The sequence below is a fragment of the Podarcis pityusensis genome, assembly GCF_964106645.2.
Source record: "Podarcis pityusensis genome assembly, chromosome: 6".
NCBI lineage: Eukaryota > Metazoa > Chordata > Lepidosauria > Squamata > Lacertidae > Podarcis > Podarcis pityusensis.
In genome coordinates, this window is record NC_138030.1 from 94,426,451 (window position 1) to 94,450,279 (window position 23,829).

At 48.8% G+C, this 23,829-nt stretch overlaps 1 protein-coding gene across 1 annotated transcript in view; it reads right to left on the reverse strand.

Annotated features, from left to right (window-relative positions):
- Positions 1-23,829, reverse strand: part of PAPPA2 (pappalysin 2) — a 134,413-nt gene that overhangs the window by 9,419 nt on the left and 101,165 nt on the right. The window lies entirely within an intron of this gene.

The following is a 23,829-nucleotide window of genomic DNA, read 5'->3' on the forward strand; positions in this document are numbered from 1 at the left end:
CAAACAGAACAGTTCTTCCAGGATAATGAACTGCTTCAACGATATTTCTTCATCAGCAAGTTAATAGTCCTCAAAGGTACATAAAGTGATCATGGATCAGCTCTCACGCAAAAGTTGCTGTTTGTTGCTGCTGTGCTTACAGCACCACCCAGCTCCAGTTCATTCTCAACCAAACTTTGATATAGATATCAACTGTGGAAAGGCTTTCTGGTTACATAAATATTGCCAATACATTATTAGCCCACCTGTTGCCTTTTGTTGATCAGGCAGCTTGCATGTACAGCAAGATTAAGACAGCTGGCTGCCTCTGCCGCTTGCCCTCCAGGTAAAAGTGTCATAAATGTTTGCAGTTAAGCTGTCCTGACTACCACTGATGTGAGTTTGCTGAATCCTTTTTAACAGTTATATAAGCAGGAGGCCAGGCTTGTCCTAATGGAGTCCATATGTTAAAAGTGTGTATTGTGTGTAGTACTTTCTTTTGTGAAGAAGACTTCAAAAAGTCAAGACTCAACACAGGTAAATACCATCAAACAAACAAAGAAATGTTAATAAATCTTACAATTAAGAGTGTGTCCCTTCGAATCTACCCTATGATCTTGGATATCTGTAGAGCATCGTATACCTGTGCATACATTCAATGTACATTAGGAGGAAGAGCCAAACGCAGATGCTGTCTAGCTCATCACATTTCTTTCTAGGAATACACGATTAGATGGTCACTGAAATAAACATTCCAGAAGGATTATTCAACTCCCAACAGCTTGTACAAAATATCTGGCACCCAGGCACTATTTCCCCTTTCCAGCTAGCCCTTTCAAGAATTCCTGACAATGCTTGTCTCCCGCTTATTGAAAATGACAGAATCAGGCACACAGAGTGCTTGGGATAATTGTCAGCACCAGGATAGCAGGCAAAGAAGAAAACAGCATAACTAGAGAGAGGGATAATCTGGGGACCATCTCCATATTCCCCCCCCCCCCACTTTTTTGCAGAGTTCAACGTGGCAAGGATTTTTCCTCTATCCGTATCATGACTCATTGGCAAAACCAAAAATGCACTTTTTATCAAGTTTCCATATAATTATTGCAAACAATTGCCTGTTGCCCCGGATGCTAGTCCAAAATGACTTCCAGATTAACATCTGTGGAGAGGAGGTGCTGGGTTGGGGCGAAGATGGTTTGTCCTCATAGTATATACATATGACCACTAATTGCTCCCCTCCCAACCACTTCAAGCCACCAAAAACATATCCAAGCTGGAACAAACACGGACTCATAAGACAGCTCTGGAGAAATATGACAAGTCATGTTAAAAATTATTTGGGGTGGGGGTGGTTGGTAAAATATGAGAGGGGCTGGCAATTTGGGTTGAAGCATCCTGAGAGAGAATGGATTCCAGTCAGTTTGCAATGCAAGATGCCTGCATTCTTGGGTGGTTCCTCCCCCTCCAATTGCAGCCCCATAGAAAAACAGCCCACAATATTCAGTAGGTCCAGACTAAAACTCTCCGGAGAGGCTTTTTGTGCTTTTCGTGTACAGCAGGGGTGTGCTGGTGGAGGGTAGGGGAATGATCCATTGCAGGAGATGGCCTTCAGCTCACATAAGATTTGGTAAAAGTTATTGTGCTCTTTCATTATTTCACTGCTGGAAGATCTAGGGAGAGTTTTAGTATAGCATCCTAGCTGGATAGGTATGAATTCAGAGAGCATTTTTTTTTCTATTTTCTCCTCTCCCTTCTATACATGCACCATCTTCTGAAACTACTAATTCCAACCTTCGCCAGAAGACCTCATAACCAACAGCCACGCATCTTGCTACCATATGTGAGAACCTGTTGCTCAGTGCAGACAGATGGAACAAATTGTTCTAGAATAAGGACCAGTTTCTTCTCTCACCCTTCACCTCCCGTGTCTTGCTTTAAAAACAGGACCTACTTCTTCCACCAAGTGCTTGCAGAGTTCCGATTCAGAACTGCAGAGAAAAAGAGGACCTCCAAGCTTCCAGCAGAAGGATTTTTTGTTTTGGAGCCAGGCCTAGCACAGTCTGGCAAGTGTGAATGACTGAGCACCAGCAGAAGGAAATCTATCTGGCTCAAATACCCTGGAAAAAAGTTCTGATAAGCACAGACTGGGAACATCTAGATTTCAACTCCTGGCACTTCGTAGATGAGACAGGCCCTCAGAAAGAAGCAAATATATGCTCTCTTGTAGTGAGTACCACATGGTGGTACTTTCAAGCAATGCACTGGCAGCACCAAACTGATGTGGCAAAAACTACAGATGGCTTTAGCAACAAGATCTCGCTTCTGTTTCATGCTGAGATATGATAATGCAAACCCAATAACTGGATTTCCATATTTGAGTTCACACTACAAAAAGAAACACAAGTGGCCTATGAATGGCAGGAGGCCCGGGGGGGGCGGAGCAAGAAATCATGCAACCTTTCATGACCAAATGCACATGGAGCAGCTCACCAGCTGACACACATTGGAAGTTTGGAGGTGCCTGAGGCCCATGGCATAAAACAGCAGAGGCAAGTTTGTGGCTATGGGCTTCCAGCCTTACATCATTTCACTAGGCCTCTATGTGTACACCATTCTCTTTCTTACTCGGACAAACACATACACACACACACACACATTTGCCCATGCAAGTTGATGAGGCAATGAGCCCAAGATTTCTTGGCTGCTTCTGACTCCCCACTGGAAGATGACTAGGGAATGCAGCCTGTGAGACAAAATTGCCATGTTCATTGTTTGGATTCAGTATTTTTCTTGGCCATCTGATGGCTGCAGAATTCCTTTCATTTTATCCTCTGCTTCTCACCTCCCTGCTGTCTTTTTTCACTCTTCTGTGTTGAGATGCACAGGAGAAAAGTAAACTCGGGGACAACACAGAAGAAAATGAGAAGATAAGATTACTAGGTGTTGCACCAAGGCTGCTGCACTGGGCACACAACTTGGGAGGCAACTGGAGTTGGTGGAAGCACCTCTATAAATCTGCGTATCAAGATTAACACCAGGCTTATAGTAACAATCTGCAAGAAGCCTGTTCAGTGCCTGTTAAGCAGTGGGACAACATTTCAAAATAGCCCCATCAGTAGATGTCTTCCCAATACCACACACTTTGAGAAACACTGAGGGCCTCAGAGCAGGAAGCATTATCCAGGCATGGCCTCATCGTGAGGCACCTGTCATTAAGGCTGGCAAACTGGAAGAGAGGCTCAAGTGGCTTCATTCACCAGTAGAATATGTTGTCTGCACAAACCACATTGAAATGAATGGGTCTACTTCACCAGGGTTTGTGCAAGGGAACTTCCCGGTGTTAATGCTAATTACCGTATTTTTTGCCCTATAGGACGCACTTCTCCCCCTCCAAAAACGAAGGGGAAATGTGTGTGCATCCTATGGGGCAAATGCAAGCTTTCGCTGGAGCCTGGAGAGCGAGAGGCGTCGGTGCACACCGACCCCTCTTGCTCTCCAGGCTTCAGGAAGCTATCCGCAAGCCTTGTGAGCCCGGCGGGAGTTCCCACAGGCTCTCCAGGCTTGCGGGCAGCAGCCAGCAGCCCGAAGCACGGGGCACCCTCTGGAGGATGCCCCATGCTTCAGGCAGGTGTCCGCAAGCCTTGCGCACCCAGGGGGAGTTCCCGCGGGCTCGCAAGGCTTGCGGGTAGCAGTCTGCAGCCCGAAGCATGGGGCGCCCTCCGGAGGACGCCCTGTGCTTCGGGCAGGTGTCCGCAAGCCTTGCACGCCTGGCGGGAGTTCCCGCGGGCTCGCAAGGCTTGCGGGCAGCAGCCTGTTCTGTGGGCTGGGGGGGGATATTTTTTTTTTATCCATTCCCCCCCCCCAAAAAAACCGAGGTGCGTCCTATCGGCCAGTGCGCCCTATAGGGCGAAAAATATGGTATGTAAGATGGTGGTGGACTTCACGCCTTTGGAAACCAGAATGCCTTGGGCAGGCAGTACCCACTGGGTCAAGTTTCCCTAAGAAGCAATTTGTCAAAATTCAAATGCCAATATGAGAATGTAAGGGCTTGTCCACACTTGAGCTTGCCCCGTGTCTAGGAAGCATGGGTCCAAGTGGTTTTCCGCTTGCCCCATTCCTTTCCCAGGGAAAACCTGCTCTTTAGCTCTAAATCGGAACAGACAGCAATCTGCGGGAAACCTGAACTGCCCTTTGCTCTGATTGAGCACTAAAGCAGCGAGAGAAGAGGAAACGTGGCTAAACCCTGACAGTATCCCTGTACTGGGTCCAGACCACAGGCCCACTTAATGACTCTGGGAGACTCACCAGTGTGGCATGAAGGCAACAGCTCTCTCTCCATATGCCCCATATGCCTTCCTAAGATATTCAGAGGTATTTTGCATCTGGACATGGAAGTTCCACTTCACTATCATGGCTGATAACGTTTTTTAAAAAACAACAACAATTAAACCATTTCATCGAAGATCTGCCTGTCAACAGCTATCTAACCAAGCGGTTTTCCCTCCATGCAATAGTTAATAATGTGCAATGTGAAAAAAGTATCTTGCTTTTCTTGAACTTAGTGCCAATCTAGTTCATTGGGATAACCCTGAGTTCTGCTCAGTACCATCCATATTTCTATTCACTTGCACTATTTTTTAATTGGAAGGCACAGGCTCTCTCCCTACAGACTGTAGGACAACTACTACTCTGGATCCAGGACCTTCCTAGCTGGCCTCTAATCCAGGGATGACACTTTCAGCAACTGCATTAAGTCAACAGCAGCCAATCGGCTCATATTTTTTGATGCAGCTCTCATTTGGTGAACAAATTGCCGGCCGAGTTGCTGATAATTTAACTTCATCTGTGACACTAAGACACAAGATTTCAGCCCTGTGCTGCTTTTAAGAGAAAGCTTTCCTCCCCCTCAACCTGCCTTTTGCTCAAAAATGTCAAAAGTAGACGTACTTTCATGCAAGGAAACAGCCTCTGCCATAAGCCAGGCAAACTCACAAAACTATCCGTAATCTTTTATGCCATTTTTACTTTGAAGAAGCTTAGAGCAATTTTTTAAACACTCCCCCTCCCCGAATTAATCTGCAGTGAAAAGAGTTATTAAAACACCGATTTAAAACACTTTCCTGGTTATTTATTTTGAAGGTAGCATAGATGAAGCTGCAACACTTAACTAGCCTGAACAACCTAGAGCCAGCAGAGAGCAGCACTGGCAAAGCTTTTCGAAAAAGCGCCAGTCCTTTCCTAATAGGGTTTTCACACAATTAGACTTAAATCACCCATGAACCTCTCTTGAAGTATTTGTATGGCTTTGTGATTCTCACTAACAGAGAACCAAGTGGAAGCATTTGTAATTAAAATGTGCTTTCCGGTCGATGCAGTCCTAAAGTAAGTTAGTTTTATTGCAAGTGGAAAAGTAGAGGGAAGGGCCTCCACCTTCATGGTACAGATATGATTCTGACTAGAGCCAGCCTGGTGTAATGGTCAGAGTGTTGGACCAGGACCTGGGAGAACAGGGTTCGAATCTCCACTCAGCCATGAAGCTCCCTGGGTGACCTTGGGCCAGTCACCATCTCTTAGAGACCGAGTCTAACCTTCCTCACAAGCTTGTTGTGATGATGACATGGGGAGGGGGAGAACCATGTCTGCCACCTTGAGATCCCTGTGAGATAAAGGTGGTATATAAATGTGATTAATAATAAAATAAATAAATAAAAACCAGCGATGTTTTGAGTCTTAGGCAATAGGCTGCTATTCTACCTCAGTTCTCTTTGGAAATTATTAGGTAGCCACAGTGGGGACCAGCCATCATTTATACCTTTACAAGACCTCTGTGGGACGAGTGAGTTCCAGTAGCTCAGGAATTTGAAACTGAATCACCAACATTCAAACACAAATGTCATCAAGGAAGGAAGGAAGGAAGGAAGGAAGGAAGGAAGGAAGGAAGGGGTGCTTTCTCACGGATTACTTCTGCAGATTTCTTTTCCTTCTCATTCTGCTTTTATCAGAATATGCAATAACACGGCCCAGCCCACACCTTTGCGAATGTTCACATCCTTAGTATCCCCATCCATACCAGTGAGCAGTGCATGCCAAGTACCTATTGTGTTCATGCTCCTCACCACACGCTACCTGTCATACCTCACTGAGCATGCGCACAAAGTAACAAGCAGGCTGTGGTTTTTGCAGTTGTCCAGCCACAGGAAGTATCTGATGGGACACTTGTTGTGCATTTGTTGTGCATCACACTTGCTGCATCTGCACTTGGGTTGTTTGTTTGTTTGTGTGTGTGCATGCAAAATTTTTATTAGCTCATTAACGAATATACCAGAACATCATACAGAATATAAAGGAAAAGGAAAACAAAGTTAAAGCTATACTAAAAAAAACCCCATTAGAATTAGTTTATAACTCTTGTACCTTGTTGCACCATTTTTCAACCAAAAAGATCACCAGGTTGTTTCCCCCCACTAATTCTCACAATATTTGTCCATTTTACATCTTTACAACATCCCACCTATCCTTTCTTCCAAGGTGTTCTGATCAGTGGCAGAGCTTCATGCTCCGGTACGGCACAGGGTGGTGGAGAGCAGGCGGGGGCACAGGGTTGGCGCATGTCCTGGGGGCATGGCATGCTGCCTGCGGGGGTGTGACACCCAGCACGGGTGGGGGGGGCAGCCGCGATGGCACCACACTGGGATCCTGCTGCCGGGGGCGGTGCGCTCCCCCCCCACTTCTCTTCCTCCACCAGTGCTTCTGATTCCCCCCCCCCATTAAAATAAACAGTTCCCTAGTAGCTAGCTGTCAGGAACTGCTGAACTAATGACCTGTCTTCTAATAATATTTGATCCTTTATTAGCCCAAACAAAACGTTAAAAGATCCATTGGCACTATATATCCTGCTATTATTTCAACATTTTTTCCCCACTATATCAATCCAATTTTAATTTTTATTCTGAGACATGCGTAGAATCCCAGCGTCAGACGCCTTGCACCTCCAGCATAAATCACTCACTAAGCTGCAGTGGTGTTCAACACCAACGGAAGAAGAAGAAGAAGAAGAAGAAGAAGAAGAAGAAGAAGAAGAAGAGGCGGAGGAGTTTGGATTTGATATCCCACCTTTCACTCCCTTTAAGGAGTCTCAAAGCGGCTAACATTCTCCTTTCCCTTCCTCCCCCACAACAAACACTCTGGGAGGTGAGTGGGGCTGAGAGACTTCAGAGAAGTGTGACTAGCCCAAGGTCACCCAGCAGCTGCATGTGGAGGAGCGGAGATGCGAACCCGGTTCCCCAGATTAAGAGACTACCGCTCTTAGCCACTACACCACACTGGCTCTCAGTGTGGCTCTCAGAGCATATTTGTTCCATGCTCTTCGTGTGTAGACTCACAGGGAGGAGTGAACGGGAAATCTCTTGTCAAGCCATACAAAGGCCCGCCCTCCTTCCCACAGCTTGATGATGGGAAGCTTTCTTTGAGACTCAAACTACCCAGGCTTTCTGATGGTGAGCAAGCCCCACACTAGTATTAAGATTAAAAATAAACAAACCCTATGCATAGTAAGATAGGCACCCCTCTTTTCATGAAAACAAAAGCAACACCCTCCCCATATTTCCTGGAAATGAAACGGCTCAGACAGTAAAGGATCCTTGGACAGTTAAGTCCAGTCGAAGTCGACTTTGGGGTGCTGCGCTCATCTCCGCTTTCAGGCCGAGGGAGCGGCGTTTGTCCGCAGACAGCTTTTCCAAGTCGTGTGGCCAGCAGGACTAAACTGCTAATGGCTCAGGCATCCCCAGATGAGTCAAACTGAAACTGAGGAGGCATGGCTCATCCCCACTCCCCACCAAAAAAATACCACATGTTGCATCACAAACAAACAAACGAAACATAAATGGTTCTGCTTTGACACAGCTACACCTTTAGAGTTTTCACATCTTTACAGGACTAAATGGATTTTTTTTTCTGGCAAGGAAAAATCTGCATTAACCGGGGAGGTGGGTGGGTGCATTGAATGCAGAGTTCACGCATGGTGCCATATGGGTTCCCATCCTCCTGCCCTCAAATGAGTGCCTGGGACACAGCAAATGGAAGGAAGGAAGGAAGGAAGGAAGGAAGGAAGGAAGGAAGGAAGGAAGGAAGAAAGAATCCATCTTGGTCTTTGTAATATTAAATGAATCGGAGTGCAAACAAGAGAGGAAACCAGAATGGGGAAGTTTTGGCCAGTTTCCTTTTGCCAAGGCTATTGTGAATGCAATGGCTGGTACTGCTGACTCCCTAAAATAAACCCCATCTGCCTCCAGTCAAGTGGTTTTGTTTTTTTACATGTGTGTGTTCGTGCGTGTAAGGAAACACCAAAGCTTTCTATCTGGATAACAAAACAAAGCTGTAATTTGGCCTCTGATGAAGGATTTGTGGAAACAGGTCCAATGACCAGGAATGTTGTGGACTTCCAGATATAGCCATTATATGGCAGGGTATCAGATTAACCAGGGAATTTCATTTGGGTATTTTGTAACTTTGCAATGCCGTTGTTTGTTTAAAACCAGCTAACCAACCAACCTTGTGTAGTTGGGACGTTAGGAACATTGATTGCTCCATTTTCGTACCTCGCTTGAGTAATCCCTTACATTGGTTGTTGTCTCTGGTGTTTTTCACCTTTGGGGTAATGGTTTCATCTTGACAACACCAGCCTGGGTTGCTACCCACAGCAGTCGGCCTTTTTAAACCTCTGCCCAAGCCAACACTTGCTTAAATATGCGACAGGATAGAATGGGTTATGGAAAACAAGCCTCAAAGCCACAGGGGCCTCCTGGCCCATTTTGCATCTGGTTTCTGCCAAGTTTATATTGCAGGACTTTAAAAGGGAGGAAAAACCGTGCTGGATGGTAGATGGTGGAGGGGCTACGGCACTTCTGACTGCTCCCTTCAGCTGAGGGGCTTATTTCAGCAGGAGGCAACCACTGCTTGGCTCCCTTTCAGATCAAAGCTTTAAAAAAATGTCTACCTGTTTCTTCTGCCTACTTGATATTTGTCAGGAGAAGACACAAAAGGCTGCACAAATGCAAAGCAGCTAATGTAAATACAGGGGGAGTCAGAAGAAGCACTGCAGCAAAGAGTAAGAAAGAGGAGGGAGCCCTCAAGCTAAGCAAACACACACACTGAATGACTTTGGGCTCCTCCACTCTTCCACTTACTGGATAGGTTTTCTGTTCGCCCTGATGCTTCCCCCGGGAATCCTGGTCTTTCATGCCAAAACCAGAGCAAACATCAATCTGCATCAAACCCAGTTGATGTTTGCTCCGATTCAGCAGTAGAGATCTGGTTTTCCTGGGGGGAAGCAGCAGGGCAAGTGCAAGCCTAGATGATCCCTCAGACAGCAGTAAGTACTGTGACTCTGTGAGCTTGTTGCTGATCTCCACTGGTGGATGATTTGCAGGAGAAGAGGAGCAAGTGGCAGGTTTGTAACTCGTCCTCTGCAACCCCTCTCCCCAAAGCAGTTTCATGCTTGGTGGTGTCTAAGAAGTGCAGGGGTGGGGGTGGTTGAATTGTGGAAAGTGGCCGGCTGAGAGAAGATGAAGGAATTCCCTCCCACTGCTTCTGCACTGAAGATCTGCGCTGCAGCAGAAAGGCATCAACCCAATTCCCCCCAGGGCCATGTTTGCCACTGTCAGTGTGATGACCAGTGCCGGATTTACATATAAGCTAAACAAGCTATAGCTTAGGGACCCACTCTCTTGGGGCCCCCCAAAAATTCACTATTAATATCTTCTTCTTAATTGTATTTCAGTTCAACAATTACTTTGATAAAATACATACTTTGTTATGTGAAAATGGCTTTAGATATCTGTCAGGGGTTCAGGAGCAGAGGCAAGGGCAAGGGAGGAAACAGAGAGCGAGGGGGAGGAGGCAGAAGAAAAGATGAGTGATGACGACGACCCGAGATCTCCGAGTCTTTCCAGTGAATCAGAAGATTCACAGAAAGGAGCACCAGTGGCCAGGGCAAGGGGGGAGCCTAGGGGGACACCCCAGGAAGATAGAGCCAGAGGGGACTCAGAGGGGAGCAGTTGGAAATCGGGACCAGCGTCACCGCCAGAGAGCAGGGAAGAGGAAGGGCGCCAGGGGTCAAGCGCTGGCAGCTCACAACAGGGGGGAGGGCACGAGTCAGGAGTGGCCACACCTCCATCGGGGAGCGAAGAAACGGTCAGACGGAAGGTGGAAGGTTGGGCGCGCGCACCAAGTTCAAATGCACAGGAAGGTGGCGCAGTAGGCAGCCCGGAAAGGGAGCCAGGTCCTAAAGCCCGCCGAAAGGAGGGAGAAGAGTCAGGGGGGTCAGCGTCAGCGTCAGAGGAATCCCGGAAGGAAGAGACCCCGGGGGGCAGAGGGACCCAGAGAAGAACAGTCAGGCGGAAAAGGTGGAGCAAGGCTAGGATATTAAGTTGGTGTACAAAGGGCGGAGACTCAGATGGAGCTTCGCCGATCTAACCATGAGACGTAGAGTTGCACGCAGCAGCTTGAGAATGGAAACTGTAACTCAATAAAGACTTTTATTTAATGATCGCTGGCTAGCGTGATCCTCTGTGAGCTAGGATCTGGAAGCAGCTCTGACAGTAAGCTCCATCTCAAGATTGTGGGCATCTACGTCCTCGCGGAGAGGAGAGAAAGCGGGTGCCTACTAGCGAGCTCACGAACGGCAGACAACATGACGGCCGAACAGCAGATAGTGGAACTCAGAGAAGCAGTGACACGACTGAATGCCGAGGCTCTTGCATCCAGGAAGAGAGAGGAGGACGCAGCTGCCGCCTACAGGGATCTCCAGGTCAGGTTGGAAGTGCTTACGAAGCAAGGGCAACTGACACCCAAACCGGAGGGGATTGGGTTGGGGAGACGAACAGGCGGTCTGGTCTCTCACTTCGATGGGAATTTGCAACAGTACCCCAACTTTAGAGCAGATGTAATGTGTGCACTGCAACTGCTGAACAAAGACTTTAGAGATGAGCAAGAGAAAGTGGGATTCATCATGTCCCATTTACATGGAGATGCTAAAGCATGGCTGCGCAATTTGTGGAGAGATAAGGATCCGGCGCTCCAAAATGCGGATGCCTTTATTAAAGCGATGGATGGGTGCTTTTTATCAAGCATTGACGTGGATCTTGCTCGGCAGGAGATACATGGACTGAAGCAAGGGAGGGCCAGCGTAAGGCAGTACCATGCCCGCTTTTTCGCTTTGGTCAGTGCCCTGGAATGGGACAGAGATTCGGCTCCTGTAAGAGACCTGTTTTGGGAGGGATTGCACGGCTCGGTTAAAGATGAAATTGCGAGGGGGGAGAGACCCCGGACCACGCAGGAGATCGTTCAGAGGGCGCTGGCGGTGGGGGTGCGGCTGGAAGGACGTCCGTGGAGCAGGGACGAAGGGCGTGGAGGGCGCGAACCAGTCAGGGGCTCCTCCTTCCTTCCCAGAGAAGCAGCACGTGCGCAATCCACGCCTCCGCCAGGAGGAGGAGCGGAACCTATGGAGGTTGGAGGTGCAAGGGCTCAGTCAGCAGCCAGAGCCCTAGCACCGGCAGCAGTGAAAGCGAAGCCTCCTAGAGGGAACAGGAAGTGTTACATCTGCGATGATCCACAGCATATGGCGAAAGAGTGTCCCCAGAGGCTCCACAAGCACACTGCAGCCTCAGCAATGGTAACTGCAGCAACGCAGCAAGGACAACCACAGCAGGGAAACGAAGGAGTCTGGTTGGAAGAAGAGGCACTGGGGCCCAGCCAGACGTGTCAGTGAAGCAGTCCCCAGAGATTTTACAGCCCATGGACCCCCTCCCGCCCAAACCGGTAGTGAAGCTCACCGCGTCGCTCCAGCTGCCCAATGGAATCACCATGGACGTGCCAATCACCATTGACTCCGGAAGCAATGCGGACTTTATAGGGCAGGACTTTGTCGACCGGCACGCTATACAGTTGCTGCCTGCCACGCTGCCCCTGCAGGTTGTCACGGTGGATGGCAGGGAGCTGCTAGGGGGGCAAGTGGTGAAGCAGACGCCACCAATGGTGATGCGACTTGGGAATCACAGGGAAATCATCAGCTTCAATGTCACTCAACTATCGGACACGCCCATTGTATTGGGCATGAGTTGGCTGGACAAGCACAGCCCGACGCTGGCTTGGTACCAGAGGCAGCTGACCTTCGGCTCTTCCTTTTGCGCTGAACACTGCATCGTGCCCAGGCAGGAAGGAGGGGAAGAGGAGTCACAGCTGCAGCTAGGCACGCTGCAAGCGGTTCCCCACAAGTACGCGGAATTTTTGGAGGTTTTCTGCGAGAAGGAGGCAGACAGGCTACCCCCCCACAGACCATATGACTGCAAAATTGACCTGCTGCCGGGGGCGGCGCTGCCCAAAGGGAAGCTGTATTCCATGTCTGAGGACGAACTGCAAGAACTCAAAGAGTTCATAGATCATAATTTGGAGCGCGGTTTCATCCGAGAGTCCAAGGCAGCGGGGGGCAGTCCGGTATTCTTTGTTAAGAAGCGGGACACGCCCCAAAAAAGACTTGTAGTGGACTTTCGCATCTTGAACAGTGTGACCAAGCCATCGGACTTCCCCATGCCCCGAATCGACGACCTCCTCGCAAAGGTACGGAAGGGCAGAGTGTTCACCAAGTTGGACCTGCGAGGGGCATACAACCTCATTCGCATGCGGGAAGGAGATGAGTGGAAGACAGCCATGTTCACGCCCCTGGGCACCTACGAATATAGAGTTATGCCTTTTGGATTGCAAAATGGCTCCCACGTTTTTCAAGCTTTCATGCATCACGTGTTGGCGGGGCTCCTCTACAAGATGTGCGTCTGTTTCTTGGATGACATCCTGATCTTTTCGGAATCGCAGCAGGAGCATGACAGACACGTCAAGGAAGTGCTGAGCAGGCTACAGCAACATAGGCTTTACGCCAAGCTGGAGAAGTGCCAATTCGACGTGACGGAGGTGGATTTCCTGGGCTACAAGTTGTCTGATAAAGGGCTCGCCATGGACAGCGCCAAGGTCCGAGCAGTGTTGGATTGGAAAAGCCCACGCAACCGGAAGGAGGTCCAACGGTTTGTCGGCTTCGCGAACTTCTATCGCAAGTTTATCAAAGGCTTTGCGATGCAGACAGCGGCCATCACGGATACGCTCAGCTCCAAGAAAAAGAAGTTCATCTGGACAGAGCAGGCGGAGCAGTCCTTTCAGGCACTCAAGCGTCTCTTCGCGTCGGAAGAGCAGCTGCTTCATGTCAACCCCAGCAGGCCGATGAGGGTGGAGACAGACGCTTCAGACAGAGCCGTGGGAGCAGTCCTGCTGCAGAAAGACCCGCAGGGGGTTTGGAGGCCGGGAGCGTTTTATTCAAGGAAGCTCAGCAAGTCCGAACAGAACTACACCATCTGGGACAGGGAGTTGCTGGCCATTCATGCAGCGTTCAAAGCGTGGAGGCACTTCCTGATCGGCGCCAAGCACACGGTGCAGGTCTGCACGGACCACAAGAATCTAGAGCACTGGCGCACGGCACAGTTCCTGAACCAGAGGCAGATACGTTGGGCTGAGTTCTTTGCGAATTTCGACTTCCGAATAGAATATGTCCCGGGGGACACCAACATCATGGCGGATGCTCTCTCCCGTAAGCCACAGTATCTGGAGGAGGCAACGCCAGCGGCCGCCATGCACATCTTCGCACCGACAGTGTGGGCGTGCGCGGCAGCAACAGTTGACCTGGATGCGGTGCGACGAGCGTTGCAGGATGACTCCTTCGCGCAAGCAAAGATGGCAGAGGTGCACAGGGGCACGGCAGCGACCGACGAGTTCCAGCTGCGAGATGGTTTGCTCATCCGTAAAGGGGCCATCTACGTGCCGGGAGACGAACTTCGCGCCAAGGTACTGCAGCAGCTGCACGACGCGCCCACTGCCGGGCACTTTGGCAAGGAGAAGACGGTGGAATTAGTAGCCAGAGACTTCTGGTGGCCCGGAATGAGAGGGGAAGTCGCGGACGACGTGGCGAGGTGTGACACCTGCCAGAGGGCCAAACCAGTGCACAGACCGCCGGCCGGACTGCTGGAACCGCTGCAAACTCCGTTCGAACCATGGGAGAGAGTGGCCCTGGACTTTGTCACGGATCTGCCCAGCTCGAGGGGCAAGACGGCTGTGCTGGTGGTGGTGGACTTGTTCTCCAAGATGGCACATTTCATTCCGTGTGCGAAGGTGGCCACGGCGGAACAAACCGCCAAACTGTTCATAGACCACGTGTTCAAGGTTCACGGTCTGCCGCGGTCTATTCTGTCCGACCGAGGGCGACAGTTCATCTCGAACTTCTGGCAGAGGCTGATGGGCTTCCTGAACGTCAAGATCAACCTGGCGTCGGCTAGACACCCGCAGACCAACGGGCAAGCGGAGCGGGTCAATGCCATCATGCAGCAGTACCTGAGATGTTATGCGAATCAACAGCCTGCGACGTGGGTGGATTACCTGCCTCTCGCCGAGTTCGCCTACAACAACACGAAGCACGTGTCCACGGGGGTCACGCCGTTCTTCGCCAACAACGGGAGGCACCCCAGAACCTTCCCGGGACTGGAAAGAATGGGGGAGGGGGAGCCGCAGACAGCAGATGCGTTCGCGTCGGAGTTGCAGGAGGTCCACGATCAGCTGCGGCGGCACCTGGAGCTGGCTAAACACGCATACAAGGTACAAGCGGACAAACACAGAAGGGTTGGCGAAGAGATCCATGTGGGAGACTGGGTCTGGTTAGCAGCCCACGCAGTGCCGGCCAGGTCGTTGGCGAAGAAGAAACTAGGGCATAAACAACTGGGGCCCTACCAAGTCGAAGAACAGGTCAACCCGGTGGCTTTCAGGCTGGCTCTTCCGGAGGGTTCCAGAATGCATCCGGTGTTCCACAGATCGGTGCTCACTCCCTACAAGGCACCTCACAGGTTTCAGGAACCAGGAACGGCACCGGGTCCGCTCCGAGAGAGAACCGGGCAAGGGGGAGTGGCACAGGAGGAGCGCATCAACGAAGTCACGGAGATTTTGGACTCCAGATGGGGGGAAGAGGGGGTAGAATACCTTCTCGCCAAGGAGGGCACCCCGGCCAGTGCCAACAGCTGGGTGCCGGGCTACGCTTTAGACGAACCTCTGCTCAAAGAAGAGTTTCATGCCCTCTTCCCACATAGGCCAATGCCAGCAGACTTTTTCGACGACTGGCTTTTCACGCCCACGCTTTCAGCCAGCACGTTCCGGGGGTTCGACTCGGACGAGGAACCGACACGAGACGCCCGTTCCCCGGAGGGGTCACCCTCGGGATCTGCTTCAGAACCCTCGTATTGGTGGGATGATCGACCAGAGGAGCAGTTCCGCAGAAGGTGGCTGGAGGGTCCAGGGCGAGCAACGTCTCCAGAAGGCAACGAGGGAGAGACGGACATGGACGTTTTCGGGGACGACCCGGGTTTCGAGCACGGCGGCACAGAGATGGAAGCGGAGGTGACCGTCGTCAACGAGAGCAGGGAGGAAGAACCAGAAGACTTCAGATGGCGGCCCGCCACGGGAAGCGAACTGTATCCGACATTCGTCCCCCTGACACAGCAGCACCCAGATCCCGCACCGGAAGGAGGGGAGGGGGGAAGAGGGGGCTTCGAGGGGGGGATGGATGTCAGGGGTTCAGGAGCAGAGGCAAGGGCAAGGGAGGAAACAGAGAGCGAGGGGGAGGAGGCAGAAGAAAAGATGAGTGATGACGACGACCCGAGATCTCCGAGTCTTTCCAGTGAATCAGAAGATTCACAGAAAGGAGCACCAGTGGCCAGGGCAAGGGGGGAGCCTAGGGGGACACCCCAGGAAGATAGAGCCAGAGGGGACTCAGAGGGGAGCAGTTGGAAATCGGGACCAGCGTCACCGCCAGAGAGCAGGGAAGAGGAAGGGCGCCAGGGGTCAAGCGCTGGCAGCTCACAACAGGGGGGAGGGCACGAGTCAGGAGTGGCCACACCTCCATCGGGGAGCGAAGAAACGGTCAGACGGAAGGTGGAAGGTTGGGCGCGCGCACCAAGTTCAAATGCACAGGAAGGTGGCGCAGTAGGCAGCCCGGAAAGGGAGCCAGGTCCTAAAGCCCGCCGAAAGGAGGGAGAAGAGTCAGGGGGGTCAGCGTCAGCGTCAGAGGAATCCCGGAAGGAAGAGACCCCGGGGGGCAGAGGGACCCAGAGAAGAACAGTCAGGCGGAAAAGGTGGAGCAAGGCTAGGATATTAAGTTGGTGTACAAAGGGCGGAGACTCAGATGGAGCTTCGCCGATCTAACCATGAGACGTAGAGTTGCACGCAGCAGCTTGAGAATGGAAACTGTAACTCAATAAAGACTTTTATTTAATGATCGCTGGCTAGCGTGATCCTCTGTGAGCTAGGATCTGGAAGCAGCTCTGACAATATCTATTAGGTCCATAAATTACCATCTAGCATATATTCAACACAAAAACAGTGACAATTTGTTGTTGACAAAGGACAGCTGGATGTATAAAGGGCTCCATTACCTTCAGTAGCTGAGGGCCTCATCAAACCTAAATCCAGCCCTGGTGATGACACCTCCTGCCCTCTGTAGCTCTTTATTTCCTTTTAGCAGAAGCGTTATTCTACCACTCACAGAATCATAGAGTCATAGAACTGTAGAGTTGGACCCCAAGAGTCATTTAGTCCAACCCCCTGCAATGCAGGAATCTCAACTAAAGCATCCATGACAGATGGCCATCCAACTTCTGATATTCACCTCCAAGGAAGGAGAGTCCCAAAAGAGACCATTCCACTATTGAGAGCTCTTACTGTCAGAAAGTTTTTCTGAATGTTTAGTTGGAATCTCCTTTCTTGCAACTTAGAGCCACTGGTTCAAGTCCTACATTCCAGAACAGGAGAAAACAAGCATGTTCCCTCTTCCATGTAACGGCCCTTGAAATATTCAAATATGGCTATCATATCTCCTCTCAGTCTCCTCTTTTCCAGGCTAAACATACCCAGCTCCTTCAAGTGCTCCTGTAAGGCTTAGTTTCCAGACCCCTGGTCATCCTGGTTGCTCTCTTCTTAAATTGTGGTGCCCAGAAACAGACACAGTATTCCAGGTGTGGAAGGCAGAATAGAGTGGTACTATTACTTCCCTTGATCTGGACACTAGACTTCTGTTGATGCAGCCTAGAATAGCATGCACCTTTTTTTGCTGCTGCTGCATCACTGTGTTGAATCATGTTAAGCTTGTGGTCCACTAAGACCCCTAGATCCTTTTCACATGCACTGCTGGTAAGCCAGGTGTCTCCCATCTTGTATTTGTGCATCTGGTTCGTCCTGCCTAAGTGCAGAAACTTACATTTGTCCCTATTGAAATTCATTTTATTAGCTTGCGCCCAGTTCTCTTCTGTTAGGTCATTCTGAATTCTGAATCCATCCTCTGTGGCATTAGCTACCCCTCCCAGTTTGGTGCCATCTGCAAATTTGATGAGCCTCCCCACAGTTCCTTCATCCAAATCATTTATGAAGACATTGAACAACTACGGGCCCGGGACAAAACCCTGTAGATGCTTTGCAGCTGAGAGTTGGCACAATCCTGATCTCTCTTCGTTATCTTTTGACCGGGTTGATGACAGTTGGAAAAGGTTCAGAAAAAGACAACCAGAATGATCAAGTGTGTGGAAGGACTCCCCTATGAAGAAAGGCTGCAGTGTCTGAGACTTTTTGGTGTGGAGAAGCAAAAGGCGACATGATAGAAGTTTATAACATTATGCGTGGAGAAAGTGGCTAGAAAATAGCTTTGATCTTTCCGTCTTAACACTGGAGCCCATGAACATCAAATGCAACTGGATGTTGGAAGATTCAGGACAAATCAAATAAAGGACCTCACTGTGCAGCACCCATAAGAGTCAGTGATGGCCACCAACCTTGGGTGGCTTTAAAAAAGGATTAGATAAATTCATGGAGGAGGAGAGGGCTATGGATGGCTATTAGCCACGATGGCTCTGCTCTGCCTCCACAGTTGGGAGGCAGCCGTGCTTCTGAAAACCACAAGAGGGGAGAATGCTCTTGTGCTTGTGTCCCGCTTGCTGTTTTCCCACAGGCATCTAGTTGGCCACTGACAGAACAGGATGCTGGACTAGATGGGCCCTTGGCTTGATCCAGAAGACTCTTATGACAGATGCTTGGCTTTAAAGCTCTCCAAAAGCCCGATGCCAAACCCACATACTGTCTGAAACCTCTATCTCCCCATTGCCAGCCCCCTGCTAGCCTGCCCACAATTATAATCCAAAAGCCTCTTCCCTGTGAGTAGCTGGCTTCAACTGTCTATGCTGCACTCAGGGTTGCTTCAGGTTTCCCATAGAGTTTGGTAAGAATTTGGAGCATTTGGGCAAGAAATGGAGATGGCCAGTGAAAGGGGAAGGTCTATGGTCCAGTGGCACAAGCTTTGCATGCAAAAGGTCTCAGAACCGTAGAATTGTAGAGCTGGAAGATACCCCAAAGGCCATGGAGTCCAACCCCCTGCAATGCAGGAATCTCAACTAGTCCAGGCTTCCTCAACCTCGGCCCCTCCAGAAGTTTTGAGACTACAATTCCCAGCATCCCTGACCACTAGTCCTGCTAGCTAGGGATCATGGGAGTTGTAGGCCGTAAGAAAACCCAGAGGGCCGAGGTTGAGGAAGCCTGAACTAGTCTCAGGTTCAATTCCCGGCATCTCCTGGTAGGGCTGGGCCTGTCCCCTGCCTGAAACCCTCAAGAGCCTCTGCCAGCGTGGGTAATACTGAGCAAGGTCAGGCTGAGGGCCCATCAAGTTCAGCATCCTGTTTTCACAGTGACCAACTAGATGCCCACAGACAGGACCCGAGAACAAGAGCTCTCTCCCCTCCTCTGGTTTCCAGCAACTGGTATTCAGAAGCATTGCTGCCTCTGACGATGGAAACACAGCACAGCCATTATGGCTAGGATTCATCAATAGCCCTCACCTCCATTAATTTGTCCAATCCTTCTCCATTAATCCTTTCTGGAAGCGAGTTCCAGGGTTTAACTATGTGCTGTGGGAATTAAGTCCTTTCTTTTACTTGTCTTTTTATCACCAGTCCACCATATGTCCCCAAGAATCCTGGGAAGCATAAATTAATGCTCACAAAGCTACAATTCCCAGCATCCTTAGCAAATCACAGTTCCCAGGATTCATTGTGGGAAATCATGGGGTCTAAATGTGTTTTAAACGTATGGTGTGTATACAGCCTTGATCTATTCCGGCAGTTGTAGTGACTTGAGGGTCTCGGACATAAGGTTGCCGGGTTAATAAGGACTGACAAATCCCGGAACCAGGAGAAAGGGACGTTGGATAAAGATTGGACTTGTTTATATCTCTCTTTCTCTTTTTTTTATTATTAGAATGTTTTACAAAGTTGATGAATGATAGAAAAATGTTGGAAGAAATTACCTGGCTTTAGTAAAGATGCATAAAGAATTATGAAAGAATATTATGATCACAAGAAGCTGGTAAGGTTAAGACTTAAGTTTTAAACTTTAAGATTTATTTTATTATAGAAAGATAGGATTAAATTAGTCGAGGGTAATGTAATGATAGAATTTTATTAAACATGGGGAAAGGATTTGCTGGGATAATTAATAACTAGAATACAAAGGAAGGGAGGAGGAGGAGGTCTAAGAAAGAAGGTAATGACAGTTAAGGGTCTGAAAATAATGAACTTGTCTTGTTTTTTCTTTATTCTTTTTTCTGTATTTTCTGTATTTTCTATTTTTTGTATTTTTATTTTTTATACTTTTACTCTTTGTTTTTGTGTAATTTTTGTATCCTTTGAAAATTTTAATAAATATCATTATTAAAAAAAAAAAAAAGATATATTCCGGCAGTTGTAAACATTTATGTCACCCATTCAGTTGTGCTTATGTATCCCCCTCTTAAGGGATGCGGGTGGTGCTGTGGTCTAAACCACAGAGCCTCTTGGGCTTGCCAATCAAAAGGTCGGCGGTTTGAATCCCCATGACAGAGTGAGCTCCCGTTGCTCTGTCCCAGCTCCTGCCAACCTAGCAGTTCAAAAGCACACCAGAGCAAGTAGATAAATAGGTACCGCTCCAGCGGGAAGGTAAACGGCATTTCTGTGCACTGCTCTGGTTCACCAGAAGTGGCTTAGTCATGCTGGCCATATGACCCGGAAGCTGTACACAGGCTCCCTTGGCCTATAGAGCGAGATGAGCACCACAACCCCAGAGCCATCCACGACTTGGCCTAACGGTCAGGGGTCCCTTTACTTTTATCCCCCTCTTAAAGAAAATCCATAATGATCTGTATCATCTGCTTAATAATGAACTATAACCATAGAGAGTATACGGATTGTTCCAAGGGATCCACACAATTGTCAGTTACTCAAGTGACAGAATTGAGCTATGCCAACTCGTTTCATGAGAACTTAATGAAAACCGGCCTCCTCTTGAGCTGTGACAGTTGATGCAAGCAGAGTATTATCACTTCTGGGTGTGCATCTTTCAGAATAATCTGCCTGAACTTAATTGTTAAAGGAAGATGGTGCTGCTGCTGCTGCTGCATCCTAGACAACTTTGTATTTTGAGGATGACATTTGTGTAACAAATATGGCAAGGCATTTGAAATGTATTTGTTAATCACTAACTTTAGTCCTTCATTAATCTTTTCTGCCTCGAGACCTTCATTGTCTATTGCTATCCTCATCCTTCACTTAGTTGCTGTATGCCAGTTTCTTCTCCACCTGCTGCTTTCCCACATAGATATCACTACTTGAGTGTAGAAATGTCACCACACATGGAGCAGCCCTCAGGCCTCTTGACTGCAAAGAGAGGCTGCTGCCACAGAAAGGAAGAGCCAGTTGGAAGACCACCAGCTGTCAAATTCTGTCATAAACCCAACCCTCCAGAGCCAAAGACAGCGTCAACCGCAGTGGGATTAAAAGGAGTCACCACCATGCTCTGAAACAACTGGTACCAACCACCGCTGGAGACCAGAGCATGGGGGAAGATCAACCACAGGATCCTGATGTGGCCTGGCAATTGCTCTCCTGTTAAGCTTCCAGGCATGAGGAAGGGAGTCTTCTGTGTGGCATCATTCTCCCCCATTCCCAGCTCTGGTCATTTTATTGAGAATCTCATCCTTGCTTTTGAATGACAACGCCAGAGCAACTCACTTTACATGTGCTCTTCATAAACAGAACATACTGAAGTTGCCAATAAAGGAAGCTTACATTCTGAAAGCACAGACCCGTGCCTTTGGGCACTAGTGAAAGCCTTCCAAGGGCTGATTCAAGCGTGACGGCTGAAGGGCGAATGGAATTCCCACAACCCAACCAAGAGCACATTCACATCACGTATTTGCAGCATCATGAATACCACTTTAAACAGCCATGGGAGCTGCATTTTGCTAAGGGTGCTGAGCATTGCGACGAAACCCCTATTCCCCTCACAAAGCTACAATTCCCAGAGTGCTTTATCAGTCTATCCCTTTTTCCAGGGACATCTGTGAATTGCAGCTGGGGCTGCTACTAATTCTGAATCCACATGCTATAACATCAAATGCAGCCCTATACAAGTTGCACGTTTTGAGTTTCTTTGGAAACAAGCCTTCATATCTGACAAGACCAGTGTCCTCCCCAAGAATCTAACCTACATTTTGGCCACAAAAGAAAACAGAGCAGGGGATGACAATGACGCAGTGTGTGATCTCTTCAAGGTAAGTGGCAGGGCAGGAAACTTTGTTTGTTTTGCAGGAGAGAAAGAAGAAAAGACTGGGGAAAGATACATTCGAAAGCTTGGGGAGGAAAGAAGCACAGCAGTTGACAGGAAAATGCAGAGGGTCAAAAAGGAGGCATGAACAAAACTGGAAGTATATAGAGGAGTGGAAGAAGTGATGATAAAGTTTCCTGGGCAAAGTGGAAGGGGACGATTAACCCACGGTAGGCTGCCTCGCATTCTGCCAGGAAAACAGCAGTTGGGTCCAGTTGCATTAAAGGCCTGCAGTGTGTAGAAGTGAAACAAAAGCTCTCAAATGCAAAAGCATTTTTTCAAAATAGAGATTTCAAGGCCGAGGCTTTGTATGTGGAGATATGGAATGTGAATACCTTAGGACTAACTGTGATACCACTGCTCTCCCCTAAATTAATCATCCTCATTAGGACCTTGGCACACCCTTTTTTGTGTTAAAAATCTTTTAATGCATCTGTGACACCTTCAGCAGCAGCAGAAATTCAAATTGAAGCGGCACCTGTTTACCATTAACATTGGGGTGGATAACTCTTGTATTCTTAGAGGGCTTTATTCTTGCATAATACAGCCCTTCAAAGGCAAGCTCTATAAGAAGACTGGTATCACCAGGGACTGAAGGCTTCATCATTATACAGAGTGCACAGCTCCATGAATACAAAAGCCCAAACAGAGACAGCAACTTGAATAGCTCTGCAATTTCCTTTCTGTACAAGTAAAACACTGCAATGTTTGTACTTAAGTGATGCAGTGGATAGTGGATCCAAGTGTGCAATAGCAGACTGAGAAGACATGGACATGAATGCCATCCTGAGTGACTTGGAGGATGGGTGAGATAGCAATGTAAATAACAATAAAGAATACTCTCGTGCTTGGAGGGACCCTGGGGAGGGGCAAATAAAATGCATTTTTAAGCTGGCTTTTGCTCATGCCAGTTGACTACCCTTTGTCTAGTTGCCAGGCCCAAGAGCAGGCCACAAATCTCTCCATTCACCCAATCAATAGCTATCCAGGCAAAATCCAGGGACTCAAGCTACTAGACTATATCAGGAACTGTCAACAGCTCTAAAATTGATCACTGGTTTCACCTCATCCTCCCCAGCAGATTGCTTCCAAGTCACTCTGTGCTCTGGCTATCCGTCCCTCATCCAGCCATTTTAGCATTTTTGTCATCTGTTTTTCTCATGATAGTACTAGGATGAACTTTGTGGGTAGCTTCAGTAATTCACAGTCCATTCCACCACCAGCTGACATCCCTGATGAGCTTTCCAAATGCCTTTCCCTTTCCCCACTTTTTTCACCCTTCTTTTTGGGTTTCCAAATGCCTCATCCCTCACTACCCCCAACTCCTGGCAAAAAGGGACTGAAACGGACAGAAGATTGATAGGCCAAGGACAAGAGGGAAGCTGGGAAGTTAAGCTGTTCAAGCACCAGACACAGGAGAGAGAGAGAGAGAAATCTAGATGACATAACTAAATAGCCTGAGGTATATGTTTCCCCACCCCCTTTACAGCCCAGGGTCTTCTGTGGAACACAACTCAAACTGTCATGGCCACCCCTCCCTCCAAAGAATTCTCAAAATGGTAGCTGGGTAACAATTCACAGCCTTGGTCAGACCACACCTGTGTCCAGTTCTGGGCACTACAATTTAAGAAGGATATTGACAAGCTAGGACATGTGCAGAAGAAGGCAACAAGATGACCAAGGGTCTGAAAACCAAGCCTTATGAGGAATGGTTGGGGGAGCTGGGTATGTTTAGCCTGGGAAAGAGATACTAGGAGATCAGAGAATTTTAGAGTTGGGAGGGACCCTAAGGGTCATCTAGTCTAACCCCCTGCAATGCAGGAATCTCAGCTAAAGCATCCAGGACAGATGGCCATCCAACCTCTGCTTAAAAACCTCCAAGGAAGGAGAGCCCACCACCTTCCAAGGGAAACCGTTCCACTGTCAAACAGCTCCTCCTGTCAGAGATATGATAGCCTTCTTCAAATATCTAATGGGCTGTCACATGGAAGAACGAGGAAGCTTGTTTTCCACAGCTCTGGAAGGTAGGACTCAATCCAATGGATTCAGGTTACAAGAGGGGAGATTCCGACTCAACATCAGAAAGAC